Source organism: Bactrocera neohumeralis, unplaced genomic scaffold (genome assembly GCF_024586455.1).
Source record: "Bactrocera neohumeralis isolate Rockhampton unplaced genomic scaffold, APGP_CSIRO_Bneo_wtdbg2-racon-allhic-juicebox.fasta_v2 cluster09, whole genome shotgun sequence".
NCBI lineage: Eukaryota > Metazoa > Arthropoda > Insecta > Diptera > Tephritidae > Bactrocera > Bactrocera neohumeralis.
Window position 1 is genome coordinate 36,090,899 of NW_026089622.1, and position 14,172 is coordinate 36,105,070.

The 14,172-nt window shown below is 36.4% G+C and overlaps 1 long non-coding RNA gene and 1 pseudogene across 1 annotated transcript; one reads left to right on the plus strand and one right to left on the minus strand.

The window, feature by feature from the left end:
* Positions 1 to 6,049: 6,049 nt before the first annotated feature.
* LOC126764732 (GDP-fucose transporter 1-like) lies at positions 6,050 to 7,174 on the minus strand (annotated as a pseudogene).
* Positions 7,175 to 9,685: 2,511 nt separating this feature from the next.
* LOC126764350 (uncharacterized) lies at positions 9,686 to 10,161 on the plus strand. The gene is made up of 2 exons (XR_007667963.1): positions 9,686 to 9,790; positions 9,855 to 10,161. It is a non-coding gene; the product is annotated as an uncharacterized LOC126764350 (long non-coding RNA).
* Positions 10,162 to 14,172: the final 4,011 nt, after the last annotated feature.

The window sequence follows — 14,172 nt, forward strand, 5'->3', positions numbered from 1 at the left end:
GTGGTAATATACATATGTATTAAAAAATAAGTAAGTATAATATCTTATTAAGTTAAGGTGAGTAAGGTAAGTAATCTTTTAGTATTATAAGGGTAAGTATACAATACTAATATAATTCAATTTATTACAATGTTTGCAATTCATGTTTTCTTAATTTTAGTTTTTAGGTTTTAAATACATATACATATCAGGGTCAGGTTCATTCAACCTCCATTGGAAGCAAGGCCAGTTTGTGGATGGGACGCTTAATTGTGCCCGCCTTAGTCGCCACGTCTGCGACTCGCACCTTGCCGTCTTGCCCTTCGACGGTTGCGATGACGCGTCCGAGTACCCACTGCTGTGGCGGCACGTTGTCTCGTGGACGAGGACAAGGTCGTTGAATTGCAGATTGCGAGTGGGGTGCAGCCACTTGTTGCGTTCCTGAAGGCCCGTCAGATATTTTTTTGGACCACTGTCTCCAAAACTGTTGCTTGAGAGAGCAAACAAGTTGCCATCTCTCGCAGCAACGAATTGGATCCACTGGAACCTGCTCTGGAGGTAATGCTTGCAGGGAGCACCCTATCAGTAGATGCGCTGGGGTTAGTGCCTCGCCGTCGTTGGGGTCCTGGCTCAACGGTGTTCTTGGCCGCGAATTGAGGATGGCCTCCACTTCTGCCAGTAGACAGCTCCTCTGCGGTCAGTAGCGCGTTGCCGATTACGCGAACGAGGTTATGCTGGGCGGACTTCACCGCGGCTTCCCATAACCCGCCGAAGTGCGGCGCCTCCGGTGGTATAAAGGTGAAGCTGAATCCTTCTTCTGCGACGAATCCCTTCACCTTTGCTGACTGGGCAAGAAATGCCTCTCTCAGCTCGCGCAGCTTGCGGTCGGCGCCGACGAAGTTGGTGCCATTGTCGCTGAATATCTTCGTCGGCATCGCTTGGCGTCCAATGAACCTTTTTAGGGCGAAAATAAATAAATTAGAAGATAGGTTCGAAACTAATTCTAAATGTACTGCTTTTGAAGTGAAGCAAACGAAAACTGCAATATAGGTTTTTACGGGTGGTCGACCGCGTATTTTCAAAGTTGTGTATATGGGACCACAAAAATCTACGCCACATATAAGACACATAAGCGGTAGTGCTCGAAGTCTTTCGACTGGCAAATTTCCCATTATTTGGTTTTAAAACTTCGGCTTGTAATGAAAAAATATGTATACAGTTTCTTACGGTTCTACTGCAAGCTTCTCGGGCATTAATTAGCCAAACGCGTTCTCGAGGAAGCGAAACCAACACTTTAGCCTCAGCGTGGTGATTTCGATGTGCAGGAACCGTAAATACTTATGTTATAACGAAGTCCGAACTTTTATTTGGTAAAAGCGGAAGTTTGGCATCGTATTGGAGGGGTGCATTTAAAAGGCGACCTCTTACTCGAATTAATTTGAACAAAAGCGACATATCCGAGTACTCATGCTGTCTAAATGCCTCTCAGCCTACCCCGTCATGAAACACAGACATTAGCAGACAAAATCATCATAAACGAACAACACACCACACTCACAACTCACCTTCCACATCACACCAATACACTCAAATATGACACCACACTACCAACCAGAACACAACAACTTTCACAAAAGGTACGGCCAACTCCAGCCGCCTTCACTTCGCTTTTTTTCCGTACGAGTTAAGACCCAACACACTTGCGCATACGTTTTTCGCAACATCACGGTCCAGTATAATCAGTTTATTCCGCCGCCGATTGGTGTATTTTATAATTTTGAAATCTTTTCTAAGTCTCATCCGAAATATTATATATATGTACATATATACAGATAAGAATATTCAAGAAAACCCGTACTTTCCGTTATTCTTTTATAAAAGTGAGTTTCGGTAAAGAAAAGGTGTGTTCGCCATTTACGAGAACACATGCAAAAACGGGTTAAGTTTATTAATATTTTCGAAATGTCGACTCAACATAGACGCGGGAGAGACTTGGTCTTCAGCGGAGCCACTCTAGACTTTGCAGTAAGCAGCATACATTTAGAACCTCAAGCAGATTGGCTTCGTATGTATATGCAGCATCCGTACGCCCTTATTGAGGCGTCGGCGAAGCCATGTATTTGGCAGGTGGAACTCAACTCAACGTTTACGTAACGAGGAATGCTTATCGATGAGAGCTGCATTAGGTTGGCTTTAAAGTTCTGCCAGCTAGTGCTAAGGCGCAATGGAATCGACTCATCCCAATCTAGTTTTTGGATCCAAAGCTCTTGAAATAAGATTTTTCTTTGGTAACTATTGGGGCTAGTAATCCAAGAGGATCAAAAAGGCGAGCAGAAACTCACAATATGTTTCATTAAAATTGTCATCTAAAACAAATCGAAACAAATCCTCTTTCGGCAACCTAATTCCTAACGTTTTAGTGGAATTTTTGTCATTGAAGCTTAATGACTTTTCAGTGTAATTACTGTCGAAAAATTTAGGGGGGTTCGAAAACCATTCCGTTAAGGTGAATCCAGCCGAATTTAATATTTGAATTACCTCACTTCTCAAAAGATCTAGAGACTCAAAATTTTCGGACCCTGTTAATAAATCATCAACATAAAAGTCTCTTTAGATGGCCAATGAGCTGAGTGGATATTTCATTGCATTGGCATCACTGAGCATTTGCAAACACCGTGTTGCGAGAAATGGAGCAGGCGCAGTGCCGTATGTTACGGTGTTAAGACGAAAAATTTGAATTTGCTCAGAAGGATGCTCTCTCCACACAATAAGCTGACAATTCCTGTCTTCTTCATGCATAATTATTCGACGGTACATTTTAGTAATGTACGCTGTTAGTGCATACTTATGTAAGCGAAAACGAAGAAGAGTTGAGTATAACTCTTCTTGGATGGTTGGACCTACCATCCAAAGTTCATTCTACGCTATTTGAGTTGAAGATCGACTCGAAGTATCAAAGACAACACGTAATTTGGTTGTTGTGCTCTCGGGCCTTAAAACGCATTGATGCAGAATGAAGTAGTGTGGCTCGCTCGGGATCTTTTGTTGGGCTCATTTGACCCAGTGCTCTATATTCATTCATAAAACCAGATACATTATACGAAGTTCTGGATCTTCTAATGTCCTTCTATCCGGGGCTAAAACCGCCGAACTGCGGTTTCATAGAAGTGACCGATTAACTTACGGCCAGCTTTAAAAGGCATTCTGACTTGAAACCGTCCTGAAGACAATACTTGAGTTTTATTTACGAAAAATTTTTCACACTCTTGTTGCTCTTGTGTGAATTTAATGCCATTTGAATCTGAAGGTAATTCTTCTAGAGCCCAAAATTTTTGGACTACTGAATCTGTTGACGTAAAGTCTTGTTCAGCTTGGCATAATGTGCTATGTAATCTGGGAGGAGAACTTAAATTGCTGGCGTATTTGCGAGATACAATCCATCCTAAAAGGGTTTTCTGAAAAGTTGGTAGGTTAGGACCATTCTTAATTTGGCCAACAGCTAAAAGATCGAAAAATGTTTCAGCACCCAGTAGGATATCCACTTTTTTAGATTTGTGGAATTCTGGATCCGCCAATTCAATATTGTGCGGAATTTTCCAGCCACTAACATTGATGTTATGGTCTGGGTGATTTGCCGAAATGAATCGCATTACCCAGAAATCCGCCAAAAATTTATAACTATTTAACCACACTTTCGTATTGGAATTGCCAATTCATATTACGCTTAATGTTTTATGTTGACGTCGAATCCGCAACTTCTGTGCTAAGTCCACCGTCATGAAGTTGACCTGGGAGCCTGAGTCCAGCAAAGCTCTCGCAGGCAGGTAATCTCCACAGCTGGTCCTTACTAAAATTACTGCTGTTGCCAACATTACCCGATCCGGCATACTTGCTGTATACATGGCATGTGTGGTGGATGGTTGCGGATGAGGTGCAGCCGGGAAGGACACTGGATACTGGTGCAACAACGAGTAATGGGATCGATTGCATATCCGGCAACGATCCGCTCTGCATTTGGAAACGGTATGTCCCTTACGCCAGCAATTTATGCATAAGGGTACCGATTTGACGAACTCGAATCTCTGTTGCACCGGAAGAGCCTTGAAAGTGGGGCAGGCAGTTAGATGGTGATCCCTCGATTTGCACTGTTGACAACTAGGCTGCCTTGTGTTTGCAGCAACAAGCGCCGATTTGGTCCTATCCATTTGTTGTTGCTTCCCATGACTCGTACTGCCTGTTGGTATGGACTTCGTCCTTGAGTATGATGCTCCTTCTGCTGATAGCTGCTGGTATCTCCTATTTCGGGTGGCTTCACAGTTCTTCCACAGGGGCAATTTGTCTCAACGGACACTTAGACACTCAGCGGCACTATGGGTTTTAGCGTTATTTTTGTTTTTTACAGTTTTACAGTAGCGCTAGAACGGCACTTTATAACTTTTATAATATTTATTTTTTTGTCACGGTACTTTCAGCCGAAATTATTGCTAACGCTTTGGTGGAGTTTTTTAGAACTCACTGTACCTACAGTTTACTTATGCACACAACGTATGTACATATGTATGTATTTTTTGTTTGTCTCTTTTTTAGTTGACTACGCACTTTCCTAACTTTGTTGCTGCACATATTTTGTTCGCGTTATTTCAGCGATTTTGCTCGCACTTGTACATATGTATGTTCTAATATGGTAAGTGAGCGGGTAATGTAATTATTGGTACATACCAGAGAACTGCAAGTAGTAATAAATTTTTGTTTATACTTAAGTACTGATCCGTTACTCTGTCTGATTCTGTTAGTTCAGTTCATGTACACGAAGCGAACTGTTTGTCTTCAGATCAGCGATAGAGAACAACTTTGTATCACTAGCGATCAGCTTATACCTGATTTGTTTATGAACGTTCGTATCAGCAGAATGCTTCAATGATTGAAATGATCGACAGAGTTTGGTTTGTATAACATCCCCTAAACACTGATTTACTAGTGCACTTTTGTTCTATTTCAAATACATATGTTTGTATACACATGTATGTATGTATATACATATGTTATATGTATAATGGAAATTCCCTGGGTACATATGTACATATAACAAATATATGTATATATGTACTTTCTTAATGGAATTTCCATTGCTTTCGCTTCGAAAATTTGTAACATGCGCACATTTTCAAAGCTGATACATTTTTTGCCACACATGATTCAAATCAGTCCAGCAGAAAATTGTTGTTGTTTGCTGTACTCATAGATTTACCCATAGATTTACTCGAAGATTTACTTATAGTTTACCAAAGTTTCATTTCAATTCAAATAAACGTCGCAACGCTATGAACTGACATGATACGATTGCAAAAGAAGCCAGCCATACCGATTACATGATCTTGATTCCCGAAGAACAGATTATTCGTGTTGCATCAGGTCAGTTGACGCTGGCGGCTACTCGAATTGATTAACAATGTAGTCTATGCTGAACTGAATTGATTTGATTGTGTTTTTGGCGCGACTGTTTGTTCTGATTTTATCATACTCGTGGCAACTCTCTGGTACATACATATGCATATATACCTAATTTTCCATTTTTTTATCACTTCTTTTGTTTATTTTTTAACGATTTGCAGTACATATCACTTCACTCACTTGAATGTACATATAAAATATGTATTTAAATTTTCTTTTCGGGTATATAGGGATCACTCCACTTATAAAAGAATACCTTCACTTTAACGTATATATTATGTATGTACGTAAGTATAACTTTTTTTTGTATATGTATATTTTTTCCTTTTTCAGTTTTTTTTTGTTTTTGTATGTGTTTAACTATATAACACAAGGGTTATAATTATTTTATGTATATTTTCACTAATTCCCGAAACTGTAGCCGAAAGCCGAAAACGGACAACCGAAATCCGAAAGGAATTAAACACAGGTAATTGGTTCGATAGAATTATTAATGCACTATTAATTTTTTTATACTTTTTAAGTGTATTTCAGATTTAATTTTTGGTTTATTATATAACTATCATCGTCATGGAGGAAATTGTAAACGAATATGTTTGCATTACAAACATAACTACCCAGAATAATTATAACTTTTCCCTTAAAAATACAAAGCCGGTTAAAAAAGTTTTCCTTACGCCTTTTGTGTCGCGGTAGTGCGGTCGTGTTGACATTGCATTTCCAATTGCTTCACACGTGTATAAGCGGCACTAGCCAGTAAAACAATAATATTTGATGCCCACCATAATGCTGACTTTGCATCATTATACCGTTGTCACTATAACAGTCTGAGCGCAGGTCTTTGCAGTTCCAGAAATATTGTGAGATAAAGGTGATGTTACCTTAATTTGCAAAACTGTAACAAATCCAATTGTGAAACCGCATAAGCCGCCAAGCTCCATAGCACTCATAAACCAAGGAACAAATATGTGTTCAATGATTGCGTTCATTTCTCCATTAATGAAGATTAAAGGCAAGAAAAAGACACTGGAGTAGACATTATTGTAGTAGCTTAGTAGAAAAACTTGCTGATTAACGTGAACTAATGCCTTTTTGGTTTGAATAGAATACCAGGCCAGTATAAACGAGCCCATAACGCAATAGATTGTGCCGCGTAGAGAGAACTGTGAGATTAAGCTCTCCTGGTCGACTCCCAAAAGGAAACCAAAAACAACAAATACACAGCACATTGTAGCCTTGAAGCTGGTTTTTTTTCGTAACAGTAAATACAGATGTTAGTACGACATTAAAAACCGTCTGCGATCGGCCAACATAATAAAAAGCTACTCCCACATATTTAAGGCACAAATTATTTGTTGCGACCATTAAAGTAAACAAAATGGATAACGGCAAAATCTTTCTAAAAATAGCCACATCAAATGGATAACCTTCTGGGAACGTAATGACATTTGGATAACGCTGACCAAAAGCACTCAAAAGCGCACATAAGCCTTCGGAGACAAGGCATTGGAACCAGCAAACAAAAAGCGGTGCGTCTAAATTTACCGTATCACTGCTTAGTAGTAATTTATTCATAAACACTGTACATATTGATACTGTCCAATTTAAAGCTACTGCAAAAACTACCAATAGGTATTTATTCACTCATCGGTTGTATACATTGTGGCGATTTGTGCGTTTTACTTAAATTATATTAATTAAATTTACAATTAAAAGCACATTGTTTTAAACGAGGCTCACTCATCGGTTGTATACATTGTGGCGATTTGTGCGTTTTACTTAAATTATATTAATTAAATTTACAATTAAAAACACATTGTTTTAAACGAGGCCAACTTCAATTGATAAAAATTTCATGTTTTATTAATTTTAGTTTTTAGGTTTTAAATATATGTATATATCTTGCCGCCTGATGCAACACGTAGAGAGAGACTTTTAATATGGTGGTAAGTCAAGTTAGGACGCTTGGCTTTTTGAGGACGCTGGGCATGTGTTAGAACCATACTTATTGACCCCTTACCATAACCCGAATGATAACGCAATACAGCAGCGATTCTACATAAGCACTATTCTGCACGGAATATGGCTAAAAGAACGGCTAGCGTAGTGAAAAGTCATTTTAGACTTTCGCGTTCTCACCTTCAATATCAACCAAAAATTCTTTCCCGCTTTCTTTGAGAATATCTACGATTTTCTGATCTAAGAGTGTACCAACTTTTGAAATATACCTTTTTCTTTAAAAACTCACAATAAACGTAAATATTAATGTATTTCAATGATCTATTAGTTTTGACATTTTTATACTTTATATAAAAAAGCCTTAAAAACTCTGAGTTGGTGATTAATATTTCTCTGTGTTTAATTGAGGTGAAAAAAATTACTATGTTGTAAACAAATTTTACATTTTTTTGTGGCAAATGGAAAGTGAAATTTTGACTATGTTAACGCTAATTAAAATATTATTTATTTTAAGATTTTTAATTAATTGAGAATTTGATGTAACATGCTAGACTACCACCACGCCACTTAGATTCGGTATGCATACATACATCTGTACATAGATTCCCATATCTTGATATATAAATATGTACATATGTACATATATTCACATTCAGCTCCGTTAACTACAAAATATTTTTATTTAATATAATCATCTCAATACTAGTTTCCAATATTACCGCTAAGTAATAAAAATTCAGGAGCCTTAAGCCCAATTCGAAGGCAAGAGCGGTATGAGCTGGTATTTAAAGCGTAATTTGGCAACTACGGCTATTATAAGTTTACCTTTCGTTCATCACTGTTACTGGTTAAAGGCGTGAAAATTCCATGAATGAAAAGTTGATTTATTCGTACTTAATATTACCTTGCAACAAAAATTGTAAATAACTTTCAACGGGCACTACCTATCTGATATTACATACTTAATGTATTTGTGAAAAAAGAACATTCAAACACAGTTTTGAATACTTCAACATATATATACATACATACATACATGTGTATGTATGAGCCAAGTTAAATGACGCTTAAACTTGTTTATAAGCATACCCGTACTAAGTTTGGAAATGATTCTCCCTAATAAGTATAAAATTAAATTGGGGTTAACGTAACTTCCCACCTTACTAACTTGTTTCTGCGATCGTTTTTTGATATATTTCGTTAATATATAGTACATAAAATTTTTAATTGTGTACACTTTGTTTTTAATCCTAATTTGAAAGTTAATTATGTTAATTTAAGTAAAACGAAATTAATTTTCAAAGGGGCAATACAAAATGATGGATGAAATAAACTACAAGTTATTTTTGAGAAATTTAACTTCACTGGATTGTTGATTGATGTTTTTCGTAAAATAAGAATTATAGAAGTTCTTCTTTTGTAGTGGTTTACCAATATTATTTGCCATCAACACTTAATATTGAGTTTATTTCATTTTTCATTGTAAACTTATCAACGACTCAACTTTAAATCCACTTTCACCAAATGGATAACAAAAAATTTTTGTTAGGCATAATGAGCATTTTTTAACCGCAATGAAAAAGTTACCATATGTCAAGAAACTAGCTATACATACTCCTTTTTATTACTTTAAGATAAGACGTTCACCTCAGTTCTTTTTACAGTGATGTACACGGAAACCTTACAGAACAACTCCACACAACATGGATAATATCTCTTATGTTTTGCTCGTTGAGCGAGCCCAAGATCTTGTGGCTTAATTTGGCAGCACTGCGACTTCATGGGTCTGAACTGATTACAACTAAACTAACCGCAAATTAAAATCCCGCAGAAAAAAATAGCAAAAACAGGGCGTTATTCGTGATAACAGTTTTTTTTAGAAAGTTTTACTTTTATTTGAATGAAAATAGGTTTTATGTACATATATTATATATATATTAAGTTGTTTAAGACATGTAATTGGTTTGAAATATATGTATATGTAAATACAAGTAAATATATGAAAGGGATTAATATAAGATATTATACAACTAATGTTATTTATGTATACTTTAGTAGTGGAATGGAAATAGGTTTTATGTATTTAATTAGCCCAGGAAAGGAGTAAGATTTAAGTTGGTTAAAACGTGTAATTGTGTTGAAATATATATCTGTGGGCACACTAACAAAATGCATCACATCTGGCAGCACTGTTTGTCAGTTATTCTATAATTTTTCTATGTAAATTCTTGGAAATTTACAGTTTCCAACTAAATTCCTATTCTTAGTTTACAGTTTTAAGAAGCGTCACTTTTTGTACAGACGCCATCAGCAATACAAGTGTTTTAAGATCTCTTCAATAAATAATCGTTTAATATTAAATGTGGCGTCGTAATATTTCCACATATATATGTATATGCAAGTAAATATATGGAAGGGATTAATATAAGATATTCTAAAACTAATGTTATTAATGTATAATTTAGAAGTGGAATGGAAACCAAAAAATACCCAAGAAATACATTAAAATATCAAAACTGATTTCTTCCCACTGCCTTGAGTCCACGACATAGACTGCGTTCAGATGCCGAATCTTCTTGTCGCTTATTATCTCTAAATTATCTTTTGGCGTAGCTCATTGCGTTCACACTAGCACAGATTTTCGACTTCTTTCATATCGCATTCTCAAATTCTTATACGCTTTTAGAACTCTATTATATTATGGATATTTACATAAATATTTGTTTATTACATACAAAAGATAGATTAAAAATTAAATTTTCTGACCATTCATTATCAGTTTATTCATTCGAAATCGCGCGCTATTGCAACCAATAAAATAATTTCAAAATTAAAAATAATGTTAAATTGCGTAGCAGTGAATTGTTATCACCAAGAATACAAAATGAGCCCTCCGAGCACGAGATATGGCTTCTAAGCATTGTAAGGTCCGTATTTGATCCTTTTCGAATATTTGCGACTTTCTGCTATTTGGTAAAACTTTGATCGAAGACGTACGGAAGAGTTTAACCGAGTGGGATGATATGATACTGGACGACCTCCATCATAAATGGTTGGTGGAATTCAAACGTATCAAAGACGTGTAAAACCAGAGACACCATACAGAACTTGATATCAATGCCGAAGTTAGATCTGCCTATCGCCAAGCGTTATAGTCCTTGCCTACAAGAACTTGAGTTTTTAAGGTACTCCGTCGAACGTTGGCCCTTGGTCTAATCTTGCCGCACCGCAACATACTTGTTTGATGCAATTTAATCGTTTTTATTCACGTTTAATGCTGAAGCAAGTGATGGTCTGGATTCATATTGCACTTAAGGTTTTCTTAAATCTCAATAAGACACACAATAACGTCATTGATGTCAACCGAGTTATTCCATTAGACGTTGAGACACTATCCGAGGCCGAGACATACATTGTAAGAGGAGTGTACCGAAGAATAGCGACATCTCTCCATCCGTATTTAGACGATGAAGGGATTATACGTTATTACTGCGGATTACTACATCACTACATCAGAATTTTTCTATAATCTTAAATGAAATATTGGTTTCTGCATGCCAAGTCATTCTTGAAGTCTGTCCAGCGAAAGTGCATAAGATGTCTTATCACAAAGCCAAACCATTGATGAGCAAATTGACAGAAGACCTAGGAACATCATACGCCAGATCATTTACGTAGACAATTAATTTAAGTCCGCTAATGGGATTTCCGTTGTCATCAGAGGAATATGATTCTCTAAGATTCGGTTTGCCGAGGTGAGAGCTGAGAATAGAAGGTCAATCTTAAGAGGATTTACGATGGGGCGGCGCACAACGAAAGGTACAGCGCGCCGCCCACATACAATTTGGAAACAACGCTTATACAGAAAAGGCACACATAACCACCACCGGCGCTGAAATTTGCAAATTAAACTTCCATTTGAACCAATTTTAAAATATAATGAAAACAAAATATACGAAAATTTAAATTATCCTAAATCCTATAACAATTTAGTAATGTGTTCTAACTATAACACTAAAAATACATATAAGAAACACCAATTTTATTTAAAAGTCGTAACACCAACAGTAATGCTATTGTAAAAGGAATGTCATCCCGAATATTCACTGCCAGCCACGGCTAACCACTTTTCTCAAATATATCAATACAATTACACATTTTTATACTCTCGCAACAAAGTCGCTAAGGAGAGTATTAGATTTTGTTCACATAACGGTTGTTTGTAAGTCCTAAAACTAAAAGAGTCAGATATAGGGTTATATCGGGTGATTTTTTAAGAGCTTGATAACTTTTTTTTAAAAAAACGCATAAAATTTGCAAAATCTCATCGGTTCTTTATTTGAAACGTTAGATTGGTTCATGACATTTACTTTTTGAAGATAATTTCATTTAAATGTTGACCGCGGCTGCGTCTTGGGTGGTCCATTCGGAAAGTCCAATTTTGGGCAACTTTTTCGAGCATTTCGGCCGGAATAGCCCGAATTTCTTCGGAAATGTTGTCTTCCAAAGCTGGAATAGTTGCTGGCTTATTTCTGTAGACTTTAGACTTGACGTAGCCCCACAAAAAATAGTCTAAAGGCGTTAAATCGCAAAATGGCCATAGAATCGCGAGCTGTGTGGCATGTAGCGCCATCTTGTTGAAACCACATGTCAACCAAGATGCTAACAAACTTTTTGTTGCCAAAAATGGAAGAACTGAACTTGGTTGACATGTGGTTTCAACAAGATGGCGCTACATGCCACACAGCTCGCGATTCTATGGCCATTTTGAGGGAAAACTTCGGAGAACAATTCATCTCAAGAAATGGACCCGTAAGTTGGCCACCAAGATCATGCGATTTAACGCCTTTAGACTATTTTTTGTGGGGCTACGTCAAGTCTAAAGTCTACAGAAATAAGCCAGCAACTATTCCAGCTTTGGAAGACACCATTTCCGAAGAAATTCGGGCTATTCCGGCCGAAATGCTCGAAAAAGTTGCCCAAAATTGGACTTTCCGAATGGACCACCTAAGACGCAGCCGCGGTCAACATTTAAATGAAATTATCTTCAAAAAGTAAATGTCATGAACCAATCTAACGTTTCAAATAAAGAACCGATGAGATTTTGCAAATTTTATGGGTTTTTTTTTTAAAAAAAGTTATCAAGCTCTTAAAAAATCACCCGATACATACCAAAGTGATCAGGGTGACGAGTAGAGTTGAAATCCGGATGTCTGTCTGTCCGTCCGTCCGTCCGTGCAAGCTGTAACTTGAGTAAAACTTGAGATATCATGATGAAACTTGGTACACGTATTTCTTGGCTCCATAAAAAGGTTAGGTTCGAAGATGGGCAAAATCGGCCCACTACCACCCCCACAAAATGGCGAAAACCGAGTCATAACTAAGCCATAAATAAAGATATTAAAATGAAATTTGACACAAAGGATCGCATTAGGGAGGGGCATTGTTGCGTCAAGCGACTTATCTACAAATTTATACTTAAAATCAAAATAATAAATGAATTGTGAAATATTGAATTATACAAATTATAAAATATTGAATTATTAAAAATTAAATTAAGAAAATCTATTATAAAATACTTATCTTAATAATGCATTCATAATGGTAATCTACTACTTACCTTAATACTTACCATAATCTTTTACAATATTTAACGAAAGTTGAATAGTTATACTTCCCCTTTTTTAATACATATTTATATTACCACTAGTTTAAGCCGTTAGTTTTAAGATCTAGGCTTAGCAATTAGATTAAGTGAAATGAAGTTTTCTATTGTAATTGAACCGTTTAACCGAACGCACGCGTTTTCATTTTTATCGCATTTTTCGTGACAGGCAATTAGGCTTATTGACTTTGTTCGCGCATTCCCAAGTTATATGTATTATCGTTTCTCAAAAACGCTTGAGAATTTTCATGGCGCCCGAGCAGGGACTAAGTGCGTGAGCTTAGAATATATTTCATTTGACTTTCGTTTTCGTTTAATTAACTATTATCGTTTCTAATTGCCTGTCAATCGGTTCGGTTCTCGGTCTTCGGTAAAGTGAAGTGTGAATAATCACCTAAAACAATAAAATGCAATAAAAGACAATAAAATACAATGACATACATATAGTGGAAGTGACCAAGCTGTGCAGTGATAATAATACCTAAATAAGGAAAAAATTATAAAACATAAAATATAACACATAAAACTAGAATGAAAATAAAAAGAAAAAGTGGCGGGAAAAGTATTTAATACTTACGTGAAGGCTTTGTAAAATACAGTGGTCAGATATATGTACATGCAAATATAAAAGTGAACAAAAAATACCTCCAACATATGTATTTACCTATATACACAAAAATTAAAGCAATATACACATATACATAGTATACATATATAGACGCACATATACGCATGTATGGTGAAGTGGAGTGCTAATACTTACCCATATACTTACCTAAGCTTATCATAGCGAAAGAAAAGAAAAAGAAAAAGGGAAGTATCGTGGGTGCAGAGAGTGCTAATACATAATACGTAAAACACAAAAACAGGAGATTTACAGTAGTGCAAAAAGAACAAAAGACGAAGTGACAAAATTTCGAAATTGTGCTCGGCTGGCGGACATATACATACATATGTTTAAGACATACATATATACATATATGTACGTTAGTAGATAACTAAAAAGCAAAATTTTTAACAATTAAAAAAAAAAAAACTGCTTAAAGTGCCGTACGAAGGAAGTAACAGTTGGAAAAAGCCGTTCGAGTACGGTTCAAAACTGTTGAAAGTGCCGCAAT